The following is a 16,568-nucleotide window of genomic DNA, read 5'->3' as shown; positions in this document are numbered from 1 at the left end:
CTTGACTGTGAGTCTCTACTTCCATTGCTCAAATGTTGGCTATGATACATGCCATATCTGAAATACTGGTCAAGCCAATTATTTATTCTTTCCAAAGTTAGTCTGGCTATCTATCATCTATCTATCTGTCTACCTATCTATCTATCTTTCTACCTTTCTACATATACTCACTGTATGCAAGTATGTTTATATGCATGTATATATATGCATGTATGTATATATAGGTTATATATGTACTCAGTTTTAGGATGGTTGTGCATGTATATGTACACACAGTTATTATGTATGTATGTGTACATATGTATGTGTACATATATTTACACTCACTGTTACATATGTATTCATTGTTAAGATGCTTTAACTAGATGAACATGTGTTATGGCAGAAAATTCCCGTCTGTCCCAAACATTCCACAAGAGACGCCAATCGCCAGTGAGAACAAATCAGAGTTTAATTTGAGGCTAGCCACCCTCACTTCCTTTGCCAATCTGGAAGCGGGGTCCTATGGCTAACTTTGTTTCCCCTTATATACATTTTGTTTTCCATTGACAACAGATTGGGGTGTTACATTCTCTGACCCCAGTGGGCACGTGGTCTTCTCTCATCCTGGTGGACCCCAGGTCAGTTGCAGGTCGCATGTCAAACGGTGATAGATGTCGTCCCCGCCCCCATTATCTCCTTTTTTTACAACCTATGCATTCCTTTCGGGTTACAATGTTTACCTAGGGCCAGGAGATGGCACTGCCCAGGCAGGGTCACGGAGGGTCACCTAGGCCTAGGCGCCCCCTTATCTTGGGTAGACATTCCTGGGCAGTGTGGATCTGGGGATTTAGCTCTTGCACTGTCCCGGGAGGCTTCCCGAGGCACCATGCAGGCTTTTTCCAAACTATTTTATCTAAAATAGTATGCTAAGATTCATTGCCCCCTACACATGAACTTTTTAAAATATTAGCATAGCTAGGCTTTGGGAAGTCCAGAATCAATTTCAGTAATTATGCCTAACTCCTGAGAGAAAGTAAACATTGGAAATTGACATTATTTTCATTTAAATTGTAAAATATCTGGTACCAAACAGCACTCTTTATTACTGACATATTCCACAAACAATATTTAGGTCTCAGTGTATCAAAAATACTGTGCATTGCTTTATACTATATCGTGAATCAAGAGCTAGAGCAAATAGGATTCCATATGATACAAGAAAATAGCATTTTTTTCTCCTGCTTCTGTATAAAATGATTTTGAGGAAATTTGCATGACTTCAGAAGTTGTTCCACAATACAACAAAAATCCTCCCAGTTACTTTCAGTCACATGCAATTATATATAATTAATGACTTATCCCGTGTAGTAGTGAAATTCCACATTCTTTTTAGAAGACTCTTAGTTTCATTGGCTTGACTCTATGTCTGACTGAAGACAGAAGTGGGAAATGGACCTAGAATTGGCAGCTTTTGCTGTTACTACCAAGCTCTTCTCCTTTTCTCTGTAGCTCATTAATTATGGAGTATGATCTCCCCCAGGAAAGGAGCAGGCAAAGTGGTTAGATAAGTTGTCTAAAGGGCAGGAAAATGTTCACTTGGTTGGTTGGATAATGATTTGATTTTGACTCTCTTGGGGCTCTGAATCTAGCCAAAGATAATTCCATCCTAAGGAACATTTTAAGTTTCCTTACTTGAAGACATGTCTGCTCAGAGAATATCTACAATCAGATTTCTTGACAATACATTTTTGTCAGGATGGCTGCTTATGATTTCCTTCCAGATGTTCCTGCTTTTCCTTGCCTCATGTGAATCCCCTGGACAGTCCTTGCAAAGAAGTGTTTTAAGGGACGTCAGGTTGGCTCTTTCTTTTCAGGGCATGCATCTGGTACATCAGAAAGAAGGAGCATAAATTTTAAATACTTTCTTTCATTTTGTTTTTTCATCTTAGGGAAATTAAAAACAGCAACAATTAAAGATAGTCAAGTAAGAGCTAGGCACTGTTCTCTGCACCCTCATTCCAGGAAGATTTGTCAGGGTGTGTAATCCTGTAGGCAAATGCATGATATCAAATATTATGGAAAAAAATTGAATATCCATGGCAAAAAAACCATCAAATTTAGGTATCTAATTATTTAATGGTCATTTGACTCTTTTATGTATTTGAACTTAATAAACATGTGAGAAATATACTATAAGCCAAAATATGGTAAAATAATATATTCACATATGTATTGAAGTCATTTTTTCTCTACAAGATAATGCATATATGTATTTTATTATTTTATATGCAGCCATCACAAAGTCTGAAAAAATTCTGAAAACATGAGCTATTTATAAGGATGAAAAGTCTGAAACTGTCATAACTACTTTTTCATTTTTGACTTAAAGCCAAATATAGTATGTTTTTTATAAAATGTTCAAAAATTTTGACACTGACATATTTCTGAGGTTGCTGATGTTCAAATTTGTTTTATGGTTGTATTATCACTTCCTATTAAAAGCATAAAAAAGTCTCTTTTGCAACAGAGATAAACTTTTGTTCAAACCAAAATGATTGTGCAGGCTATGATCAAACTGGATGAGTTTTTCAAAATAGAATTGAAGGAGGTTCTCTCTGATGGGCTAACCCTACATTAGAATGTTAATAAAGGTAAGCTTCCAAGTTTATGTGGAGTTTTCTACATCTAAAAGAACTGATTATAGAATTTTAAACATGTAGTAAATTGATATTATTATTGACACTCCCAGTGATAACTAGTCATCACTAAATTTCAAAGGATTTGAGGTCCCCGCCAACCAGTTCTTATGTTGAAACATTAATCCCAATCAGATAGTAGTATTTGATAGTAAATTTTTTAGGACTGGATTAGGCCAGGTGTGGTGGCACATGCCTATAATCCCAGCACTCAGGAAGCTGAGGCAGGAAGACCACCATGACTTCAAGATCCAGTCTCAAAAATAAATAAATAAATAAAAGAAAAGAAAAAGAAAAGAAAAAACAGTGGATTAGGTGAAATGGAGGTGGAGCTTTCATGAACAGGATGAGTGGCTTGGTAAGAAGAAGCCAAAGAACTACATAGTTCTTTCTGTCATACAAGGACAGAGAAAAAACACAGTTATTTGTAAACCAGAAAGAGGGTACCCACCAAAATTTTGACACTGTTGGCACACTGCTTTCCAAATTTCAAAACTACAAGGAAAAATTATTTTAGTTGCAACCAGCCAGTTTATGGCATTGTGTGACAGTAGCCTGAGATTATGGCACACTAGAAGACATACAGAAGAGCCGTGTTACAAGCTGAAACTTTTTTTTTTATTTCTCTGCCTTCTTGGTAATTATTTTCTTAGTAGATTTCAAGAACTTCCCTTTTATTTAATGGAATACTTTTCTGAAGACTTATATGAATAATGCATGATGAAATCTGGAAATATGTAAGCATAAGCAAAACTTTCATTCAGCAAAATCTGACTAAAAGTTGGGTTCATTTGTCATTATGGAGAGTTTATTTCATAAAGAGCTAGATACTATGCTTCTGAAATACCTTTTAATGATATTTAAAATATTAAAATTTTCAATTATACGTTTTAGAGTAGTGTTGATCTCATAGACAAGAAAACTATAAAAAGCAGAAACATAGGTGGGTTTAGTTTTTTTCCCCCCAACACTATTTCTTGTTTATTGTCTTGAAACATTTTTAGTTTCCAGTATCACAATTCTATATCAACACACGTGCCTTGAAAAAAATGTATGATTGAAACATGATCCTTAAATTAGAACATCAAATATGAATTTCAATTTGAAAGATTTCTGTTTTGAGGATATTATGACTCAAAATAAAATTAAAATAATGGTAAGATAATACACTAGGATATACTTTTATGTCTCTATACCATAATAGAGCTGATTTCTGTTTATGTGCAATTTTCTTCAAGGACAGAAACACAATTTCTGTTGTATACATTGCATAACAAAGAATATTTTTAGGAATGGTTACTTGATACACCTGCTTAGTTATTTTTCTTTAGAAAGTCCATGTATCCTGTCTCTAAAATTTAAAACTGTATAGCATCACTATTTTTCTTTAAGGATATAAAATGTTATGATATAAAGTATTCACTACTGAACACAAATATTTTATACAGTATGGTGTAATAATAGTATAATTCTCTGTTATTTGCATAGATTTAGGCTGTACTGTTCTACAGGTTAGCAATGGTTTGGAAAACTTCCTAGCTGTTCATGGTCTGTTTAATCTCTTCTGTCTTTCCCACTGATCTTCTTCACTTCTGCATCAGAGTTGATAGACTGTGTTGAAAGTCTCAGTTGGAGAGCTCCTTTCATAAAGAAATTTAAAGTCTCTCTTCATACTTTGAAGTACAGAGCTTCAGTAAATTTTATTTTCATCAGTCTAGCTATTTATTTGGTTCTTTGTCATTACCTCATATACAGAAAGGTAAGATGAAAGATTTTTTTCTAATAAGCTATATTTACCTTTTAACACTTATTTCAGAGTTTTCGATGGAAAAAATATTTTCTTCTCATGCTCTTGTAGAACATGTATTGGCTACTAACTGAAAATGCTTATTTCCTCATTATATATACACTGCGAATTTCTTAGGAAATGCTGCATCTAGTAGGGGCAGTAACGTGAAATAGTATCATTTTATGGCCCCTCCATTTTACTGCTTAACTCTAGTTTTTCAAATTACTTTTCCCTTTCCCCTACTTAACTAGTCTGTCAAAACACACCCAGTAATGTCCTTACCACTTCTATAAATTGTTCGTCACCAAGTTCCAAGTCACATATTCTAAGTTTTGGATCAAGTAATTCTACAGCATTGAATTTACAGAGCCTTCTTCCTATTATGAATACCAGATGCATTACATACAGGCTAATTTGTGTGGAAACAATTCTTGGAAAATGTCTGATCTTCGCATTTTGCTGTCACTTTGATGTAATTGACCTCCTTGAATGTTCTTTAATTTTGTGTATTTGTCTAGTTTCCATAGCAGGAAGATGTGTTTTGTAATAGAAGAGACTCTTTTGTATTGTTCTGGAAATCAAACTGCATCGTACCGTTTTTTTAATCATTTGCTTTAAAATATTTATAGTTCCTCTATGCTGTGCTAAGCACTGTTCTCGGTACCTGAAATGTGGCACAGGGGAAATCAAGAAATGCCCTGCATCAGGACTCTGTATTTGTGTTCTTTGCTATACTTCATCACAATTAAAATTATATATTTAACTGCTTGTTCTTTTGTTTAGCATCCAGCTCCCCAAATTGTGTGAGCAACATGTCAGGGTAGAATGGCTTTAATTTATTGCTCTAATCTCAGTGCTACCATGACCTGGTTATGTACCAATATCTGTGGAATGGATAAATGTAACAACAGAAGCTTAGTAAAGATTTCTTAAAGGAAAATGTGGGGAGAGGGATCTACATGAAAAAAGAAAGAGAAAAAGAAAGGAGTTAAAGGAATTTTTCAATTCACATTCTCCTGAGAATATTTGGTCTTTGTGTGAGAGAATAAGACATTTTCTTACCATTTGTGATCATGGTATCTTCCCTGCCAGATAAGTATTTTCTTACCCTTTGTCATCTAATAAATATTAAAATACGATAAAACATTGGTGAATGAAACTTGGTGCAAGTTTTCTGGATAGAAAAACAGTCATTTAAAAAGATATGGAATGGCTTTATCTAAAACTATGACTCTTATAAAACAGGTTATTAACATTAGAAAAATGTTAATTTTTCCATTGCTTGCTTAAATTTTTAATAATACTTTATAAGAGTTTCTTAAGTGTTTGCAGTTATAGAGCACATAACTATTAGATTAGCTTTCTAATATACTAAAGTTACTTAAAGTTGAAAGGGCATCTGTGGATTTTAGCTTCGCAATGTATTCTGTGATAAACTCAATCTTGTTTTATTCATAAAACAATACAAAACATGAAGTGAGCATTTATCCAAAACTATAAATTATTATTTACTTAAAAATTGGTATGAATTGGTTAATTTATTGGTGTTCTTATGTTTAATAAAAATATTGTTATTTTTCTTGAATGTAAGTATGTTTGGTGATATGAAATAGGCTATATTGGTTTCAACAATATAATGCAGGTATTATATTCATTTAATTGAATTCAGTTAATATACAAGATGACATGGTAAGTAAGTTCAAGGATTAAAAACATGAGAAAATGGGCCCATATGTCCCTCATTTGTATACTATATTTATAGAAATTATGATAAATACCGGAATATATGCAAGTAAAGATAAACAAGCATTCTGCAAAAATGGAGAATAAAATATCTTTGTAGTACCGAAGAACTTAATTTCAAAGGTGAAGCCTCATGTTCAGGCCTCAGGCTAACTTCCCTAGAGCTCGAGAAGGTCAAAGAGTACAGGAAGATGAAGGGAAAGTGCATTCAGAGCCAGAGAGAAAAGCCCGAACAACAGCACCTGGGGACTAACACAGATTAGCCAGCAGCTGCGGAGTAATGCAGTTGGATATACGGTCAGAAATGTTTAAAACAGCACACTTGGTAGCCTGGAGATCTGTAAAAGTGTGGCAATATGGTGCTATATTATTTGTTTTGCTTCATGAAGAACGGTCTAATTATATCTTTGCACTGGAAAAAAATTAAAACCTGTACCATATAATTTACATATGTACAAAGCATTTATTAAACTTTCTTAATAAAGAAAGAAAATAATCACCAGGCTGCAGATTTTCTTAAAAAAATCAATATCTGTGGTCTACATATTATATTAGTATTTAATGACCCAAGTCATTTCCCTTTAAATGACTGAAATACAGAGAATGAGTTATACCTTTTATTGGAAAACAGAAACTAAGAGGAAAAAAAGCAGCAGCACGCAGTTACTTAGCAACAAGAGGAACAAAGGGAAGTTACCAAAGTTCGGAGCTTGACAAGAGTCTCACTGACCCACGTCCCGGGTGCAGCCCGCCGGAGCGCAGGACTGGGCCACGGTGAGGTCTCTCATGGCGCTCAGAGCACCAGATACACAAATAAGAAAACACCAAAACAACCTGGGTGCTGGGGAAATGCTGACAGACCTACAAACAAACAAGCTCCTCTTCCCTCTCCTTGACTTCAAATCTCCCAGTAACACTTTGCAAAGACACTAACCAGCAAATTCCTCCGAGAAGATAATACTCAGATACTGTGTACCAGTGTCAGCATCGGACAGATGATATGGGGAAGTACTAAAGCTGAGAAGCAGTAGGTGGATAATGAATATCATACCACTTTCAGGAAATATAAAATATTATGCTATGGGTTAATATAATGCTTATTAAATATTAAAATGCTTATTAAAGAACATAATGCTTACAAAATATGCTCATTAAACTGTTTAGAAAAATTCATTTATTCCTGCCATATTTTCGGTGATCTTAAGATTTTAGCCCAGGAACATTCGGTAACCTAACTAGTAAAGTCTCTGTGGGTCTCAGTTTTTTAAAAATGACAATCTGTGCTAATTCTTTGGGTTTCTGTGATTCTATAATACAATTTCTGTATGTTAATTGGTAAGCAAGTTTATAGAAGCTTCTTATAGTGTGAATAGATTTTATAAGAAAAACAAAACCAGTCAAAACATGTCGTTCAGAAAATTGACCCGTTTAGTTTCATAGGCATGCATTTTACTCTTGGCTTGCAACAATGGCAACAATTTGAAATTAGGGAGACTAACTTCTGTGACAATCTATTGTTTCATCTAAAAAATTAACAAAAATAACTACTTTGCAATTGTAGTATAAAAAATTAGATATAATTAGTGTAAAGGGGCTAATACATTTTTGAAACATAGAAAGCATGTAATAAAACAAGCATGGGTAGTTGTAGTGGATTGATAACTGGTGGTCAATGTATAACCCCCAGCTGATCTGAGTAAGTGTGGTGCCCTGTGTGGGAGGCCCACCTGAGGACTGTTGTCAACAGCATAAAGGCAGACCTGGAGAAGAAGCAGGAGGCTGTTGAGGCTGAGAAAGACCGTGGGGAGCTGGCTTTCCTGATGAACTTGGCTGTTTCCATCCTCCGAGGAGCTCGGGACCTCGCTGGCACTGAGAATGGCTTCAGTTCACTTTGGAGAGCGCTGGTCCTCACTTTGAGCATGGCTTCCTGGTTCCGGAGTGGAAGATGGTGCACCGCAGCCTCCTGGAAAAGTTTGCTGCGTTGGCTTCCCTGGTGGGAACTCGGCCATCCTGCTCGTCGGAGGAGCTCGGGACCTCACTGTTGCCAGGGAAGGCTGTGGTACCTTTTGGGGGAGCCCTGGTTCTTCTGAGCATCACTTCCTGGCTCCAGTGCAGATCCCTCAGCCTGCTAGCACAGATCCTTCTTCCTGCTGGCACAGACTTTGCAGATTCCACCACTGACCTTTGGGCCTTCCCAGAAGATCCGTGAAACAGGTCTGCATGAGATGTTGTCATGGGTTCTGGGCCTCCAGTTGGATTCATGGGAGGCATTGTTATGAGCTCTGGGTATTCAGCTCAACTCATGTAGGACATTGTTGTGGGATCCAGGCCCTCAGCTTGGTTCCTTGGTGTTAGTGTGTGGACAGATTTCCTGCATTCTTTTGTATACTGTTCTTTGGGTGACTTATAAATAATCATATAAAGTATGTGTCCTGTATTATATTGTTCCCCTTGCAAAATAAGCCCCAAACCTACACAGTAATGTTTAGGCATTTTAAGATTATGTCAATTTAGCCCTAAGGACTTGAAATTTCTAAGCAACATTAAAGCAGAATAACTTGACTCTGTAGCCAAAATATTGATTAAAGTAATAAAATTATAAAATATGTAGATATTGCATAAAATATCTGGAAAATGGCATTTCAAATTATTATGTCTCACAGAGGTTATGTAAAATGTTGAACATACATATTCTTCATTTGGATTGTTATATGATGACTTTCAAAAATCTAGTTGCTGCTGGTATATACTTCTATATTTATATTTTATACAATTTTTCCACACCTGTTGTCATTTAATTACATAACCCAAACTTCAGCACAACTTACCAAATTATTTGTGTAATGCTGTGTCATGAAAAACTGTTTATCAATATAACTTAATAATATTCCAACCTCCTTTTATGCACAAAGAAAAATTATTAAATCGTAATTACTTACAAAGACAGACACATGCCATTCATATACTACTGTACACATCTATAGGTTTTCATGTATTTTGTAATTATGCATTATGATTCCAATGTGTCTGAATCTGTACTAGAAGTACAAACTTTGAAAGTATCAACCTCAGCTTCAACAAGAAGTACAACATGTAGTGGAGATAAATGACAGTCTAAAATCTAAAATATTCTATAACAGTGATGTTACAAAGGAAAAGCAGAATACAGCTGTCAGGTTAACTCATAGAAGATTTTATGATGGAGGGAAAGCCTGCCACACAGTCTAAACAATAAACAGTAGGTGTTGCTATGGAGATTGTCATCTATAATGATTTGCTTGTATGGAAGGATTATCCTCTTTAATTTGGTTGAGTCTCTGCCAATCAGTGGAGGTCTTTAAAAGCAAAACCAGAATTCCCTGAGGAAGAAATTATGCACGTGAATTATTACACCCTTATCTCCTACCCAGGAGTTTCCAGCCTCTTGCTATCTTCCCTATATACTGTATTTGGATATTGCCAGCCAAATAATCATATAAGGTAATCATAAAATATGGTGACATTTAATAGTTTTAAGAAAAATTCATTACAGTAAAAGTCACATTACCATTAATCCTTCTCAAAATACTTCCTCTGGCTTCAAATACACCTACCTGATCCTTCTTGCCACTTTCTGAAGCGGTCCTGGAAGTGGTCTTTCGTGTCTTTAGTTGTGATGTTGTGACTGCCTCCACGTCCTGTATTAGTTCAGGACATTAAGCTTTCATGGCCAGTTTGATTTTTGCATAGTGAAGAGCCAGAAATTGCACAGTGACCAGTACGGTAAGGACACACCTATTGCTCTTATTTGACAGAAACAGTTGTAAATGTTTTGAATGCATTTAGGAGATGGATACAGCCACGACAGTGCAACTGAAAATATTCATGAAAAGCGACTTCCATCATTGTTTCACAAAGTGGCAAGAAGGAAAAGATAACGTGTTGCAGGCAAGGGGGAGTATTTGGAAAAGGATTAATGGTTATGCATCTTTTGCTGTGATTCTTTTATGAATATCTATTTCAACATTCACTGTATGATGTTTTTTGAGTTTATGAATGTTTATCGGTATAAGTTAGGAATACATATGGATCTCATTCATTCTAGGGAATTTGTATCTGTACATAATTTATCTTGATTCATCTTTTTTTTTCCCATTTCCATCTCCTTTCATTCCCCATTCACAAGAAATGGAAAGAAAAAATGAGAAAAGGAGGATAAAATGAAATCACTATAAGTTTTATCACATCTCCTACTTACACACATGCACATATATACACAAAATATATTTCCTGACAAATTCTATTTTATTTTCCTAATGAATTTTATAAGTTTCATTTCTTTGGAAAATTACTCTAAAATACTTGATGCATATTTCCTAAACATAAGGACATTCTCTTCCATATCAAATTTATCAGTGGATATCAAGAAATTGGTTGACACATTCTTGTGATCTTATAATCCTATAAACATGGGTGCACTTATATCTCTGTGTTATGATGTTTTCAATTCTTTTGGGAAAATACCCAGAAGAGGAATAGGTGGGTTGAATGGGACCTGCGCTCCTAGATTTTGAGGAATCTCCACACTGATTTTCAAATTGTCATAGCTTAATCTTGCAAACAACCCAAATGCCCATCAATTGAGGAATGGATAAAAAAGATGTGGCATTTTCATACTGTGTTGGTTTGGAGCTTATTTTGCAAGGGGAACAATATAATACAGGACACATACTTTATATGATTATTTATAAGTCACCCAAAGAACAGTATACAAAAGAGTGCAGGAAATCTGTCCACACACTAACACCAAGGAACCCAGCTGAGGGCCTGGATCCCACAACAATGTCCTACATGAGTTGAGCTGAATACCCAGAGCTCATAACAATGCCTCCCATGAATCCAACTGGAGGCCCAGGACCCATGACAACATCTCATGTGGACCTGTTTCACGGATCTTCTGGGAAGGCCCAAAGGTCAGTGGTGGAATCTACAAAGTCTGTGCCAGCAGGAAGAAGGATCTGTGCTAGCAGGCTGAGGGATCTGCACTGGAGCCAGGAAGTGATGCTCAGAAGAACCAGAGCTCCCCAAAAAGGTACCATAGCCATCCTCGACAACAATAAGGTCCCGAGCTCCTCCAATGATCAGGATGGCCGAGTTCCCATCAGGGAAGCCAATGCAGCAAGCTTTTCCAGGAGGCCGGCAGTGCACCATCTTCCCCTCCAGAACCCGGCAGCTATGCTCAAAGTGAGGACCAGAGCTCCCCAAAGTGAACCAAAGCCATTCTCAGTGCCAGCGAGGTCCTGAGCTCTTCAGAGGGTGAAAACAGCCAAGTTCATCAGGAAAGCCAGCTCCCCACAGCCTCTCTCAGCTCCCAACAGCCCGTTTCTTCTTCTCCAGGTCTGCCTTTATGATGTTGGCAACAGCCCTCAGGTGGGCCTCCCACACCCAGCACCACACTTACTCAGTTCCGCTGGGGGTTATAAGTTGACCACCAGTTACCAATCCACTACAAATACAATGGAGTCTTACTCAGTTGTAAAGAAAGATAAACTCAATGCTATTATAGGTAAATGGATGCAACTAGAGACCATAAATGAAATAAATCATATCCACATGTGTAACATCATATTGTCTCCCTCGTGTAAGAAATTGAAAGAGTAAATAAAATCCAAAACGTACAATAGATATTATGAAAGGGAAAGTAACCACTAGGGGATGGAGAAAAGAAAAAAGGGAAATATATAAATATAAATATATATATATATATACACACACATATGATAACTAAGATAATTGTGCTACTAATTTCTATTGGTTTGTTGAAAGGAACCGTTTATGCTTAATTTTTGACCAATTTTGTATGTTTATATCTGGTAGGCTGAACAACTACATTGAAGGTAACATTACGCAGTGTAACAGCCACTGTTGATTTTTTTTTTTTGGTTTTTCTCCGGTACCGGGAACCGAACTCACGACCTTGCGCTTGCCAGGCAGGCGCTTTTGCTGCTGAGCTAAATCCCCAGCCCCAATTTTCTACCATCTTGTTTTGGAATTCTGTGTCTTTTTAAAAGTTGGTTTTCTGATTTTTATTTTCTTTAACATAAAAAAGTTAAAAAATGTTCTAATCATTTCATGACTCAAAGTTAATTCTTGTAGTACCTTGTATAGCATCACTTCAGCATCACTTTTTGTATTTAGTTATCATATATCTAGTGTTTTTTATAGTAAATTTATAGTAAATTTAATGAACTTTCATAGTAAATTTAATGAACATATCACTCAGACTTCCAGTTGCAAAAACTTATATAAATGTTTAGTATTCACATATTCTTTAATTTATAGATATATAACGTATGATAAATTTATGTTATGTTCTTTATACTGGCCATCAGTTCTTAGAGACACAATCAATTGCTACTGCTTTTACTTTTAACACTTCAACTCTATTATAGCATTTTTCTCTTTTATCTTTATTAAAGCATTTTTCTCTTATTTTGTTAGTTTTTTATATACTAACCTATCTACTAAATCATGAAGGTATGTATAAGGCCTAATTTGTCTCAAATGCCAAATTTCTAATAAATGTTGTGAAGTAACATTAATAAATGCCCTTGGATTATTTTTTAGAAGGGGAAAATCTAATTTGAGAAGTATTGAAACATTGTAAGAAGTAACAAAGCAGGTATTAAGAAATCGAAAAATGATACAAGAAGGAACATAATCTTACATATGGTTAGAAATCTTTAGAAAAAAATAAACCATAAATAAAGAAATAAGAGTTTACTTCCCCAGATCCTTATTATTTTATCATTTTATATGTGATTATTTGAGTATATTAAAAAACTTAAATTTGATTTAATAATCCCCCATTTACCTTTGAGAAAGTTTACATAGCATCTGACCACTTATATTTTTTGGACCTTGAACCGTACCCAGATTAACATGATTGCTGTGTATGCAACTGAATTATTAACAAAGTACAGGCAAAAATGCAATGATATTGTCTTTTAAATAGGATTTTGTACAAAGCCTTCAGAAATAAAAGTCAATTTCTGACAGTGAGAATCAATAACAAAGTACTTTAATTCTATTATTAAGTGATATTTTGCTGCACACAATTAAGGGCTATTTATTCCAACTTGAGTATAACAAAAGAAAAAACATGTTTATGTCCATGTAACAATATTTTTAGGTACAGTATTATTTTTTTTCTCTCTAGGAAAAAATATGAAAGTGAGAAAATTCCGAGATTATTCTAAGAATAAGAAAAAATCCTATTATTATGCAATATAATAATAATATAACAATAGGTAAATCCAAAATGGTTTTCTAAGTCTTGTATACTATAGAAGTACAAAGACAGTGGCCAATTCCTGTACAATATTTAAAAAGTGGGAATGAAAACTGTTCATCAGTCAAGGCTGTGGAAGTCTCAGAGATTCTGATCAGCCTCACTACATGATTACCAAACCCTCTGCTCTGACCGTATCATAGAGGGCACTCTTCCAAGTATGTCATAGTTTATACTATTTGTTCTCAGAGTCACCTACTTCAGAATTATCCAGAGGGTTTGTATGATAGGATCCCCTCTCAAGATTTGTGATTCAGGCTTTAGGTGAGCCTGAGAATTTCCACATACAGTAGGTGTCCAAGGAAATGGATATTGTTGCATTCTTCTGAGGCTAAAATTTAAGCATCATTGTTCTCAGAAAATCCAATAGCAACGGATTTATTATTAGCACCTTTAATTTCAAACATAAATATAGAGAGTCACACAGTCATATTTTAAACTATCAAGAAAGACAATGAGGGAATGAGAATTTGTTCACAATTCAATCTGTTTTTGAAAACTCTGCTTATGTAGGTCTCATGTTCCTCACTATTTATAGCTTATTGAAAGTTTTCCAAATGTATACATCAGCAATGTAAAATTTAGATAAATATTATTAAATCTTTCCAGAACTCAAAGTCAGCATTTAGTCTGAATTTTAAGAATGAGGTCACCCAATGAATAAACTCAAACTTTGATTTATAGGAAATGAAGGTTATTCCAAATCACTGTAATTAGTGAATACAGACTGGTTTATTTTCAAAATCTCAATGTTAATAACTCAGCAGCACAAGCACACGCTTGGCAAGCACAAGGTCCTGAGTTCGATTCCTGGTACCAAAAAAAAATCAAAATCTCAATGTTAGATAGATATAGAGATATATACATATAGATATATATAGAGAGATAGATATGTATATGTATGTATCTATCTATATAGATATATATATTTTCCATCTTGTCACACCATTTATTTTCTTACCTCTGCATCAGCATAATATGCAAAAGTCATACTTTTCATGCAGGACATACTTAAATAAAACATTATGGTCTACATTAAATTAGCCATTTGTTGTTTCCAGTTTGGGCCTGATCTTGAATGATTGCTGGTTTATGGCCAGATCCATGTGTAGCTTCCCTTCCTTCTGTGTCCCTACTCAGTCCCACAGCCGTCTGCAAGCTGTTGTCTCCCATCTTCCAGTGTGCGGTCATGAAGCCAAACATCTGCATGCTAATGCTGGTATTTGCAATCCAGTTTCCAAATACTATATTGCTATGCTATATTCATCTGTCTCATTTCTAACACAATCTGAGAACCAAATTCTCACATAAATGCTTTCTTCTTTGAATTTTTCTTTGACTACTCTTTCTGTTTTATGATGTCACTATTGGACTATTACTAACGTATGCAAACTGAAAATAAATACCATCAAATATCTTAACATCATAGCACCAAACTAAAATAAATATGACATATTTTCATATATGTATATATTCTCATACATACACATACATATTAATAATAAATTTTTTCAGACTTCAATAGAACTTATATTTAAGTATAATTTTCTATCAAAATTTTAGATGTTTTGAAAATATTAATACAGCTAGGCACGTGTCTTCATGCTTCTGTGTCCCTATGAAAAATAATATTTTTATGCCAACAAAAATGATGAGGTAGAATTCCAGTAATTTATCCCTGCATGAAAGCAGTGGAAAATCACGGGCAAAAAGTATCAGAATAAATTTTTTCAATACTCTAAAAATAAATTAAAAGCTTGTGAAAACTCACACACAGAGCATTTGTTTTTTTACATGGATGGCTGCCAATAAAACTGAGGAGGTTTATGGTATTTTAACTACCCGAACTGTGGTAAACTGGGCATTCTGCTAGGGGAAGCCTGATCCAGTACTAGCTCAATCAATTACTAGTACTAGAGTGACCAGAATGGAAGTAGTTTCTCCAAGTTCACTTATCACTTCGATGTGTCCAGTATTTCTCAGGAAGACCCCACTGAACCGTTTATTTTTATCTTACTTGACTGGTAGTTGACCTAGTGTAAAAACACTTCCTCGGGAACACTAATAAACTGGAACAAATTGTACACTAAGAAAACTCATCAAAGTGGAAATCAGTGTAGATACAGTGAAAGGCTTTGAAAGCCCTGAAATAATCCTGGGAATCAAGAAGAACATGTCCATGTCGAGTGTTTTGTGCATTTTCAAGAACGCCCGGAGAGGGCACTGAAAGTGTCACACCTGCCAGTCTATAAGCATTGTGTGGAACAAAAGTAAAGGCTAAGACAGGGCTGGCGCTTTCCAGATGAGAGTCGAAGCAGGTCTTTCATGGGTGCTGGGGTGTACGGGCACCACACACAAGCACCTCTCATAGCAAACTGAAAGGATTGTTAGTCCAGACAGGTAATCTCTGTCCAGGTATTAGTTGATCATTAAACTTACTAAGTAGAGGCTTCAGTGATTAAGGTATTTATTTATTTATTTATTTTTTACTAGAATAGCCCTTAATATCATTCAGGAAAGTAAAAAACAGAGAATTTGCACAATAATAAACAGTGATAAATTCTAGATTTCAACCTAGCTTTTAGTCTTATTGAACTAATTAATTAATTAATTAATTATACAGTATTCTTGACCATAGTGGGTATTGAACCCCGAGCCTTTGCACTTGGCTGTGTCCTCAGCCCTTTTAAAATTTTATTTTATTTTTTTAATCTTCAGACAACTTCTTTCTAAGTCAATAAATTGACCAGACCGTGTGGAATTGGTAATCTTCTTTCTCCCAGAATGCTGGAATTATAGAAGAGTGTCACATGCCCTGTGCATTATATTATTCCAAATAGCAGAGAGTTAGACAGAAAGTTTTGATATGCAAAAAGAAATGTAGGAAACATCAAAGCACTCTCCGAAGAAGTCCAGATTTTGAACTTACTAGACTAATACTTAAAATTAGAAATTTTGAATCTTTCTAAATAGTAAAAGGAAATGATATCTAAACAACTAAGATAAATTCTGGAAAGCTGAAAAAATA

The sequence above is a fragment of the Chinchilla lanigera genome, unplaced genomic scaffold (genome assembly GCF_000276665.1).
Source record: "Chinchilla lanigera isolate Chin_1 unplaced genomic scaffold, ChiLan1.0 scaffold00003, whole genome shotgun sequence".
Lineage (NCBI taxonomy): Eukaryota > Metazoa > Chordata > Mammalia > Rodentia > Chinchillidae > Chinchilla > Chinchilla lanigera.
This window is presented reverse-complemented; position numbering follows the sequence as displayed.